At 35.5% G+C, this 12,847-nt stretch overlaps 1 long non-coding RNA gene across 1 annotated transcript; it reads left to right on the top strand.

The window, feature by feature from the left end:
• Positions 1-5,560: 5,560 nt before the first annotated feature.
• On the top strand, positions 5,561-7,905 carry LOC137398698 (uncharacterized). The gene is made up of 3 exons (XR_010978992.1): positions 5,561-5,722; positions 6,707-6,867; positions 7,770-7,905. It is a non-coding gene; the product is annotated as an uncharacterized lncRNA (long non-coding RNA).
• Positions 7,906-12,847: the final 4,942 nt, after the last annotated feature.

The following is a 12,847-nucleotide window of genomic DNA, read 5'->3' as shown; positions in this document are numbered from 1 at the left end:
CTTGGCTGTACCCGGCGCATAGGTTCCCATTTCACCGCTAATAGCATGCGGTGCTGTCGCCAGTACTTTGCGACGTGTATGGGAACAGGCGAGTGACCAGAGCACACATACACACACACACACAAACAAACTGCTTATGAATCATTCAATAAACTAGTGGACAACCAAAGCGACACAAATGATTGTCCATACTGGTTAGGTTATTAAACTATTGAGGCACTCTGCTTGCGCAAAATCTAGTGCGTTCTATACAAAAGGTCAGAGGCTTTTCTGCTCCTTCCAACCTCGGACAAACAGCACAAATAAGCCTAATTGCCAAAGAAATAAGTATAACATCATAATTCATGTAGTAATTGGACAAGCACTGATCATTTTTAGTACCAAAGATGGCTGTGATTCTTTGTAAAGTGCTTAACCTCATCCTATTCTGATATTCGATATTCTAGAGCACTTGCACTATTTAATTGAAAAAATAAAATAAAAATCATGACTAGGCTGAATTATTAATAACAGTGACTATATACATGTAGAAACGTGTGTATACAAAGGTTACTGCTGCAGCAGAAGCTACTTTGAAAAAGTATTGAAAAAGTTTTTATGGACGATACCAGTACAAATGTATAGAAATGAAGCGCACCACGGTACTTTGTAGATTTAGCGATTGCTTTATAAGAAACCGAAAATAGGAGTGTAGCAGGACATCTAAAATTGAAACGTCACATTAAAAGATAGGTAATGGATTTTAAAATGACTTTATAAAAATGAAACAAATGGTAATATTAGTTAATAGTAAAAATTACATATACATTTAGTTAGTAACCTACAATCACAATACGGATACTGAAAAAAAGATGGCCGAAAATCACAATCTTGTGGTTAGTTATGCGTGTTTGCAAACTTGCGATTACAATCTTCGCAAGTTTAAATCCTCTGCGAAGCGAATTTTTTATTACTAAAACTATCCGTATACAACTGGACCGACCGACAAACGCTCACATTTATATATAGATTGAATGTCATCCGCTGCTAACAGTATTGCATTGTAACATATTGCCACAATTTATTTTACCATTGCTTTAACTTATTGAATAATTATATTAATTACACTAACTATCATGGTTGTTTTACTTTTATTTTGGTCAGCTGCCAATGACATCTTCGATAACAGAACGACTTTGGAGAGACCTCTGCAAAAGGCTATGTAATATTGTATAGCCCTTCGGACCTCTATAGAACCTCTCAGCTATGTATGCATGTATGGACCACGTGATGTAATGGAAGGTGCACCAGTAATAGATTCGCTTACTTGAAACACAGCCTTTTAGTAATGTTGCAAAGGTGACACGCTAAAGCCGTGGTCACGCGATGACCGAACTGACTTAGGTTTGGAGGTTAGTTTACTTCGGGTCGGCTAAGCCACATGTCACATGGCATCCGGAGTCAGTTCGCCTCCTAGATACCATACGCATGGAGACAGGACACTGTTTCATTGGTAGTTTTTATGTATTTAAACTAAATATTTCTATTGTAAACAAAAAACTTTGAGGAACAATTATTAATTATTATTACACAGCAGACTTATCAGAAGATCGTTCAGCTGCTCAGAATAAATTACTCGATAGAAAAATTTTGCCAAACCTTCCATCAACAAAATTATACTTTTTGTTAATATATGAATGTTTTTCTATGCTGAGTACATAACAAACAAAAACAGTCTTCATCATAGTACTGTGGTTTTACATAAATAAAACAGGCAACGATTATTCATCAGGATGAGTATGACACATTACTTATATTCTACAGGAAATAAAACCACAACCATTCTTTAACATTTATGCAAAACTCAAGCAGAACATCTTACACTCATGCAACACAATCACAAGTCCGGGAGAGCCTTGTCATAAATTGTTTGATGTTGTTTATTTAACCAAATAAAAAGATCGTCCCATTTCTATTTACCTTTGCTCACACGCACATAAATAGAAATGTGACGAGTGCTCGGTAGAATTTTAACCAGCCAATAAACGCAAGGGTTCGACCACAAAATTTCGAGCAGGATCGAAATGGTTCATTTCAGCCAGAAATGTCTTAGGCTGAACAGTTTACAACTGACAGCGACGTTGTTTTGTGTTGTTTAGTTCGTTTCGGCTCTCACATGACCACTGACCACCCTTAAAGAGTATTGATGAGTAAGAAATTTGTAAGCTGCGAGTCTAAGATACACCGGTAACTGCTCAGTTGAGCGATAATCCCATTGAAATACAATTCTTGGATAATACTGTGATAATGTGGCATCATGCGGATCGATCACCCATAGACTCCCCTTCAATCTATTGCATGTGCGTTTCTATTAATAAGACAAAACTGTCACCATAGAGCTATAAGCTGGGCTGACTAATACTTTTTAACGAATGCCATAGCTGTTTAGTAGTTAAAAGTTACTGGATAAGTGGAATTGTCTGCTCCAAGGAGAGATAGCTTTATCGTTGCAACAGTATGTGTAGACGTGAACAGAGCCGTATAGCACACATGTGAGCTCTACGACTCTGAGAGTGAATTTTAAAAAGCTGAAGCTTTTGCTGTTGATGAAAAGCAGCTTAGCCTCCAAAGCTTTAGTTTTAGTCTTAAAGGTTGACTTGCGACAAAATTCACATTACAGTTATTTGGTATCAAAAGATTCACCATGTCTTACATTGTTGTGTTGTAGGTGCCAAATATGTGGAAATGTGATTACAAGCTCTTGAAAGCTCAAAAACGAAAAGCCGCCGTAAATTGGAATCTGTTATTTCTCTGACGTAGTTCTGACAGTTTGGTTATTGTCTTGTTACGTGATGTTCTCATGTGAATTGAAAGGCCAATAAAAAGCTCCATATAAAACTTATCGTAGCACTAGTTTATGACAAACACTTCGGGTTTTACCGAAGACCCCATATCAAATATAGATGCGCGCTACTTTAAATTTTGTTTTGGCTTGATCTAATCGTCAAGTCGTAATCTGATCATGTGACCCAATACTTCGCAAATAATTTTTGCAGCAATTTTCGAATATCACATGTGACCAACAGGCTCGTCATGATTATCAGACAATGATATGTACACCTTCGAACTAAGGATAGAAAGTTTAACGACTTTTTACGGTAAGTTATAGTATATCAGAGCTAAAAGTGACAGCATTACAATGACGATAAAATAGACGCGTAAGAACAATAGACCTGGTTTTATTGAATGTGTGAAATATATTTGTGAAAATATTTCGACGAATGAGGTTGCATGAAAGTGTAAACAGAAACCATCCTGTAACAACTACGTCCCATTTGAGCCGCTTTGGAAAGAGAATTCAAACTACGACGGTCTCATGTGGCTGCGATTAACTGTTGGTTTTTTTGGCTTTTAAAAGCTTTTAATCACATTCCCATATAATTTGCACCTACAACACAACAGAATAAGACATGGTGAATCTTTTGATATCAAATAACTGTAATGTGAATTTTGTTGCAAGTCAACCTTTAACAATAGGTCATATATAACAATCTTATTTTTTGTTCATGAAATGACGAGAACACCTATTGTAGGTTTTCGTAAACAGTGTTAAATAATACAGTGTGATATTCACTGTTCTTTTGAAACCTTTGGCTCAGTTTTTGTTGTTGCTTGTCACAGTAGATATTACAAATAATTAACAAAACAACGAAGTGTTCAGTTATTGTTATTAGCTTGCTTATATGACATTGTCAATTTACTAAACAAATCTTCCTTTTGCAATTACAAAATAGTTTGCGCCCATCTGGGGCATTGGTCAGTAATGACACAAGAAACAACCATCGTAACCGAGCCTGTCAACTTGCAGAAAATTCTCACATAGATGATTTATACAGCTTGCAGGCAATTACGCGGCTATATCAAACAGTCAGTTCACATACCTGTTGAAATGATTGTTGTATTGTCAGATTTGCTCTTTACAAAATAAGAAAAAGGGGATGCACCTTCAAAAAAATTTCCAAACCTTTATGCAATGTTGTTGTTGAATTTAACTCGAAGAGAGATTATCTCATTTATATCAAATTGTAAAAATCACAATTAGATAAATTACAGAAATTAAAAATTACAGTTACTACATGGTCATGTCATAATAATTAGTCTACATGTATTTGTTAGAATAGACCATGGATCCGTATAACGTTACTTCCACTTGGCAATGCTTAAATAATTTTGGCAAAGATAAATTTTCTTAGAATTGTGTAACATATTAGCAGACAAATCACTGAAAATTATGTTTTTTTGCAAGGAATGTTAGAAGTGAAAAGGTTGCTTTGCTTGTTGTCTGATGGATTATTTTTGGACTCAACAAAGTTTCATGCTGTAAATAAAAAATGATTGAGTCTTGACTGACAATTTGCAACTTCGTTTTTCTTTTCAGTCAGTACAATAAATAGTTGTGTAACATAAACATGATGTACTGCTCACAAAAAATCACCTCAAAATCTCTTTCTCATAAAATGTCTTCAACTTATTCACTACGTAATTCATTTTAGGTTGAACATAATTAATTTGTATCAACAAAAGCCATTCAAACAGCTGCTAACAAAATGGGTCAGGCCAAACAAGGCAAGTCTTCGTCAGATGCGATGAAATTCGTATGCTCTCTACGAGCGCGTTTCAGAGCTTTTGTGCTTATAGATGTTGGGAATCATCCACAGTTAACGTTTCACATGAAATGAATACAAATGCTATATATATATAATACTTATAAGAATCCTTTACTGTCAGTTTCACATGAGCACACACTACAATAGTCTCCATACTAAGCATTTGAACCAAGAAAATCTGAATCCATTCACTTGTAGCTACAAAAAGAGAACCAAACCACATAATATAAAAAAGCTCCAGTGAGGGGCTTCCGTCTGATTTAAATTGTCTGTAAGCCCCACAGAGGGGCTTATAGTAGTGCATGAGTTAAATCGGTCACCACAAGGCAAATATGGTATTCATTATTCGATATCAAGTTGATTTCAACCCTTCAGGCACCATTTTCGCAGGTCTGCGAGTGTGCAGTGGCTTTGTGTAAGGCAGTTTTGTAACTGATCAACAATTTGAGGTTTCTTACCAAATAGCGTCAAATCACGTCCATTAGTAGTGAATAAATCACTCGGCGATATTTATTCAGAACTCTTTTAGCAGTTTTAACACAACATCATGAGTATAGGCAGCGGTAATCACATCGGTAGTTTCAGAAAAAATCACCAACTTGTCGGAATCTCCAACAGGTATTCGGCGTTAAGTATGACTCGCTTGGTCTTCCATAACCGTGGTTTTACGACGTTTTGTCAGTTTACGTCTATTAAATCTTTACAAAGAGATTAAACGCTTTTTTTTGTATTACTGTATAATGAACCAAAACATCAACCGAGATTGTTTGTGGGCATATACATAGAATTTAGTTATAACTTTTCGGAATTTATGAAGTTCGATGCGTGGGAAAGCTAAAAATCCGCATCGTACTCCTTCGAAAGATTTCGAAGGTATGCATTTACATCGTATTATGCCTGAAAATATCGGACAAGGCAAAACTAGGAGGAGGAAATATCCGCCATACTGATTTATTTTTCCGGTTGTTGTAGTTTAATTAATGATTTAACGATGCTTAACTCATCTGCAATACTTGCAATAAAATTCACAATATAGTAATAAATGATATTGACGCTCTTTGCGATCGTTATTGCAGGTGAGTAAAGTTTTTTGCATTGGTACAAATTCAAGTTTTTCTCCGTAAATAAAACCGAGTGTTAAAGACTGTGTTTCTAAATAATTGCACTCCATGGTGGTAAACTGCAGTGGATTATCGTTCTTGGATGCGTTTGACGTTGGAAAACAGCTTGAAAAGCATTTGCGAGTCATAGAATGGATATAATTTGTCTTTAAAATGTCACGCTTCTGTAAACAGGAATTCATTAAAAAGAGTAGGCCTATGGCACTAAAAGGGTTACATATTGCTTTCGTTCTTTAACTGTACCTCTGTGCTTTAAGAGAAGTACAACTTTTAATATGATTTTTTTCACGTATCACAGCGATGTTATCGAATGTCTTAATAACTGATAAAAACACTTTTGCTGGTTGAGCGAGCTTTTGCTAATGGAATTGAAATGGCTTTGAAGCCATATATGCGTAGAAAAATGTGTAAAGCATGTTACTGAGTAGTAGCATGTATCTTTTGATTTCATTACCTACTTCAGAGGCATTGTTGATAATAAATCTCATTGCGAGTGACTGTGTGTTGTGTACAAACGGAGTAATGGTGAATCATTAATAGTTTTTGACTGCCATAAAATAGAGAAGACAACTCTGATGTGACAAACTCTGATACAAGTTTGAACGCCATTTCCTAAACTTAATTTGAAGAATTCTTTCTTTGCCATTATTTTTGTCTCCAAAATTTCATAAAGATGAAGATCTATACGCATATATCAAATGAGTAAAGACATGTTTGTTAGTCACTGAGCTACTAAACTTGTTATTCAGTTGGAAAATGTTGAGCAATATTAGTAGTGACCAACCAGCAGTTTTTAGTGGCCAGATTTAGGGTTTGCAACTACAAGGTTATCGGTTCAATCTCAGTCCAAGTCCATAACCATTAGATTCTTACCATATAGATAGTTTATCGATTTGTTGTTTGCAAGATCTCTAATGTGGTTTGTTTGCGATTTTTTAGAATGAATCTCACAAGATCTGGCCATTATCCTTGCAACTAATCGTCTAATCGCTATCTAGTCAATCACCACTACTATGGTCAATTTGCCAACCATACACCGGTTCGGCTTAACAGTGAATTCTCCATAACCAATTGAATCGGTATCAATAAATGTGGGACAGGTGAGATCTAGACATATTTCTTGCATTTTTCCATCACTATTGCAAATTTTCCATGTCTGTGTTTTTATTATACATGTTGTAGGCTCACTAATATGTTATCAATATGCTTTAATTCAGCTACATGGAAAGTTTGTTTATTTGTGCCCTAAGCCCTTAACGTCATGACAACCATATCAAATTCGATAAACATACCATATAATATTCAGTACATAAGACCAGTCCTTCTAATGCAATGTCGCCTCGCACACTGACCAGTGTGTTTTTATGCTACACCTACAAGCTTCCAGCTCGCTGCGCTGGAAGATGTTACCATAGAGCATTTGTGTTTGAATCCCAACAGTGACTTCGTTTCTTTCATGAATTTAAATAGTATTGCTGCGGTGTCTGCACAAAAATACGACGGTAATGTAATTCATGGCACGATTTCTAGTAAAATTCAACTTCAAAAAACCGTTGCAAATCAAAATTACATGATATCACATATAGGAATTTATTTATAAAATAGTGAAATACCAGTAATCCTACTCAATGTGAGCTGATTGGAACACCAGGTCCCCATTATTCACCATTCGAAATGTCATCACTAGGATTCTCTTCTGGAATTACGTGATATGTTTTGAATTTGATGTTGGTTTTTGTAGTATCTGCCTACAAGGCCACACTTCAGTAATCCATTTGACACATCCACTATTGGTGGGCATTCACACCTTTTTCTTGTACATGAATCACGATTCCTGACAGAAATCTGTCTTGAGGCATTGCTACTCTGTTGAATACCTATTATCCGAGGTAGCGGTTTTGTTCTTGTATTGAGGTGAACCAGTACGTTGGTTAAGTGCTTGTTTTTTGTTCCCTGTGATCTTCACTATAACATGCTACTCTCAGTCTTTTGTTAATTGTAGTATTCCCGACGGCGCCAAAAATGGTGTCCTTACTGATGGTGTTTTGAATGCCATTTCCTCAGCTACGCATTGCCCGCCTCTGATCCCGATTGAACTATTAGCGAATAAAAGATTTGGGCCATGGAAGAGGTTACGGTATGTACATGTCAAAACCAGGATTTTCGAACCAAACTTCAGATCTCGACTTGTACTCTGGAATTTACGATAGATCTATAGTTACTCTCCCTTTAACTGTGATTTTTGTTATTGAAAGTTGGAAAAATTAGTTTCAAATTTAGAAATGCTGTAGTACAAAACGTAGATTTTTTTGGCAGATTGGAAGCACATTTTAACACTAACTACCTAGCACATCAGAATTTTAAGCAGAGAAAATATGGAAATCTAAGAGTTGTGTGCACATGTACATAATTAAGAAAGCAACTCTTGAAAGTTTGCATTGTGTTAGATTATGTATAACTTGTGATAAGCATGATAGGTTGAGAATTGTGCTGCCTTTTACCAAAACGTCAACTTAGAGCTAGTAGTGCGATGTAATTTTTTTTTCTCTTTTTATGACATGATTTTCAGCTATTTTATTGTGATATAAGATAGGTATGATTGAAGAATTTGACAATATGTAAGAGGCAACAATAGCCGATTGACTATGTATTTTTAAAAGAGTGTACGCGCTAATTCAAACAAGCTTATAAAGGAAATTGAAAAGGCAGGCTGCTCGCATACTTCTAGATCAACTAAAACTTACAAAATCTTATCGTTTAATTTTTAATTTTTCATTAAATATCTGCACGGCGTTTCTTAAAGCTTAGGAACAATCTGCAATAGCATTAGCAGTGCTTCTCATTTACCTGCGTATATAGCTGTTTGCACATATAGCGTCTCATCAGAAAGGTTTACTCCAAGTGAATAACTCGACTAATGCGGAGTTGTTAGCTTACAGTTTGTTATTATTTTTTAATGGATATGTCCAAGTTCGTGTTTTTGGCTACATGAGATTTACTAATTAATTTACCGCATTGCTATTCTACAACAACTCTTTTTTAAATTTCAAATTATTAAAATGATAATTCAGCATAAGAACAATGCGACTAGGACATTAGTTGCTTCTGAAGAAACTTACTATTAGTGCAACCCTAAATATGATATGCTTGTGCATTTTTCATAATATGCCAATATGAATTTGCAGCCTTATAGGAAGCTCAGTTATGAAGCAATTAAATAAAAAGCTGATTGGGATGTTTGAAAATATGGTGGTTGTGCACTCTTGTATTCAGCTGTGCCTATTATGAGGAATCGCGATTCCAAAAACTTGAATGAGTGTACAATTTTGCCTTATTATAGAGTGCCCACAAATAGTGAAAAGAAAAGTATTGCTGGTACTATTTCATGTATCTAGCAAGGGACACTGTGATGTTGCAGATCAACCTCGATGTTCATAATTACTTTGTTAACAGGTTGTTGCCATATTTAGTTTATACTCATATTTGCTTTGTTTGTATTCTGTACTTTTTAGCAGTTCTCATCTGATAATATAAATGCTTCTTCACATTTCAGGCCTATACTGAAGGATTGTACTGTAATCTGAATTGTTGGATGAAAGAACAGCCTTCGCCACCACAATCCAATGACGAGCTGGAAAAACTTTAGTCTAATGTGGTAAAGCATTTGGTGGACTGTAGCATTATTCACAAATATGATCATAGCTTTGCTTGTTTGTCTCTGTGTATCATTGATATATAATTTATTCTGGTGTAAAGGTTGTGGTATTTTTCTGCCTTGTTTTGATGATGACAATATATATAGAGTTTAGTCATTTTATAGCTATATTTTTATTGTGTTTCATATTGTTTTTTGTTATTATATCATGCAACTGTTTGTACCAAAATATACAGCTTCGGAACCATGCCCTAACTATTGAGATGCTCACAAAGATTATTTTAAGAATAATCTAGTAATAGTCTTCGTATATATCTAAGGTGCAATATTTGTTGAATGTCCGTCAGCCTTGAGAAGAGATGTTGTGTGAAGGTTAAGCATGGTACGTTATAGAAAAGTTAGGTTGCTTCGGAGGCGTAATGTTGGTGGAATGTTGTATAGCTTAAGGAAAAAATATTGTCGACGGTTATGCTCGGTACATTATAGTAACATTGTACGCAATTCATTAGAGGAACATTCTGCGAAACATCAAAATGTTAGATATTGTCTACACAGTTACACCCCATTAATGTTCTGCACGAAAATGTTCCTGGGATGTTAGCGAATATCTTTGAAGCAACTTCATGAAAGGCATGCTTGTGGAATATTCTGTAACATTCTTCCCATGTCGCAGGAATTTTGCACCAGATCATCTGCTGAATGTTCCATAATGGTGAAACGCCATACTGTTCCGAATATATTAGAAGACAATATTATGTGAATGTTTATACCCAAACATTTCAAAGTAGCAATCCTGTAACATTGCTGGGACATTCGATAACAATGTTTTGTAACAACGTTATAATAACGTTAGCAAACCTTTTCCTCTAACGATCTAGCTAGAATGGTACAAAAACGCATGATTTAATTTTTGGAAGTTGTCACCCTTTCATAACAAAAAATTATTTAAAATGAAGCAAACTAAAAATTTTATAGATTTTTCATTACAGATATAAAAACAAACAAAATAATGAATAAAAATAATGATAAATTTGAATGATTTATGTAAATGAAATAAAAAGTCACTACAAATTTCAATTTTCGCACTTCATTAGACATATCCCAAAAATGACTACGGTCCATTAAGCCGTGGTCACACGGGCACCGAACCGAACTAAATGACGCAACACGACGTCGTTTTCAGCTCTAAAAAGTTCGGCTGAGGACATTTCTGGCCGAAGCGAACTATTTCGGTACTGCTCGAAATTTCGTGCCGAACCCTTGCTCTTATTGGCTGGTTAAAATTCTAGAATTCTAGCGAGCACGCGTCTCATTTTTTCTTACGTGCGTGTGAGTAAAGTTAAAAAAGAAATGGGACGATACTTTTATTTCGTTAAATAAACAACATGAAGCAATTTACGACAAGGTTCACCCGGACTTGTGATTGGGTTGCATAAATGTAAGATGTTGCACTTAGGTTTTGCATAAATGTAGGGGAATGGTTGTGATTTTCCTTCGTGTAGAATATAAGTAATGTCATATTCATCCTGATGAACTATCGTTGACTGATTTATTTATGTAAAACCACAGTACTATGATAAAGACTGTTTTTGTTTGTTATGTACTCAGCATAGAAAAACATTCATATGTTAATAAAAAAAAAAATAATTATGTTGATGGGAAGGGTTAGCAAAATATTTGTATCGAGTGATTTATTTTGAGCAGCCGAACGATCTTCTGATAAATCTGCTGTGTAATTATAATTTATAATTGTTCCTCAAGTTTTTTTGTTTACAATAGCAATATTTAACTCAAATACATAACAACTACTAATGAAACCGTGTCCTGTCTCTATACGTATGGTATCTAGGAATCGAAGTTACTTCGGTGGCCGTGTGACATGTGCCACGAACCGAACCAGCCTCCGAACCGAACCGATCCTACGTCGGTTCGGTGCTCGTGTGACCACGCCTTTAGGCTCCAGTTGTGTGTTAAAGTGTCAAATTAGACGCAACTGCGTAAACGCGTCGCAACTGACCAAGTCTCCGTATGTACTAATTGTGTGAGATGCATGCTGATAATTTATTTTTCGATAAATTAACGCCACGTTATCGTCTAACAGGCTGACGCGTATGTGAATCATTTCGTTAGTAGAGCGAGCCCAATTATCTTGTATGACCTTTATATTTCGTTTTAGCACAACGAGATTACCGCGGCAAGGAAAGCAATGTGAAAGCTAGGAATATTGTATAATAAAGATGGAAAATCCCTATGCGTTAATGTCCCACTAATGTTCTATGCGTAACCTTCCTGGGATGTTAGCTAATAGCCTTGAGACAATCTTATGGAAGAAATGTTCGTGGAATATTACGCAATGTTCTCCCAATATTGTGGGAATGTTATGCGAGATCATTTGCTAACATTCCAGCAACGTATTTCCAACAACGTTGCTGGGACGTTGTGGGAAATTCGTTCCAGCAACGTATTTCCCACAACGTTGTAGGGACATTATGGGAAATACGTTCCAGCAAAGTATTTCCCACAACATTGATGGAACGTTGTGAGAGTTACATTCCAGCAATGTATCTCCCACAACGTTGCTGGAACGTTGAAAATGTGTCTACAAATAATCTTGTGACAACGTTACGATGAAACGTTTCTGGGACTTTTTGGAACATCCCTGGAACGTTCTGGGAACGTAAAATTGTTAGTTGGGAAGTTAGTAAATTTCGTTGAATTCTTTTTGTTTCAGCCATATCTATGCGATAATTTTAGTGATGTTATAGTAATCACTCAGAGGAAGATACAGAAATGGTATGGTGAATATTTAAAGAGAACTTGGAATATATACTTGTTTTATTTAATTATGGAATACAAATCAAAATCGTTTGCTTAATTAGGCTTATAAATAATCATAGGCGTAGAGTCAACAGGAGGGAAATTTCCCATAATTCTCATTGTATCATCGGTTTCTTGTCGAAGGTCCAGTCTCATGAAGGAATATGGTGAAGATGTTGCATCTCGGTAGGATTCCTGAAAATATTTAACTTGTCCAGGAAAAACTTGTTTTCCTAAAAATGTGATTGATGTAGAATCCCTGGGGTTTTTTCCTATAAAAAAATAGTGACTATTCAGCGAAATTGTTCTAAGTTTACCAAAGAATAAGTTTTGTGTAATAGTAAAAATACTAATATTTAGATGGTGACTTTCTCGAGTATACAAATTGTTAGCCATCTTGATATTTGATGATAATTCCTCCATTAGGTCATCAATGATCATCCATCTATTTTCTCCATCTTTGGGAAAAGTACTCGGATCTTTCAATCCTTCATGAAATTCTACTCCTTTCATATCCTCAAAAGCTTCCTGCCATATTCCATAGCAATATATAATTTCGATTGGAGGAGGAGTAGATATTAATTGAGATTGTTCAATCAACCGTTTAA

The sequence above is a fragment of the Watersipora subatra genome, chromosome 6 (genome assembly GCF_963576615.1).
Source record: "Watersipora subatra chromosome 6, tzWatSuba1.1, whole genome shotgun sequence".
Lineage (NCBI taxonomy): Eukaryota > Metazoa > Bryozoa > Gymnolaemata > Cheilostomatida > Watersiporidae > Watersipora > Watersipora subatra.
This window is presented reverse-complemented; position numbering and strand designations above follow the sequence as displayed.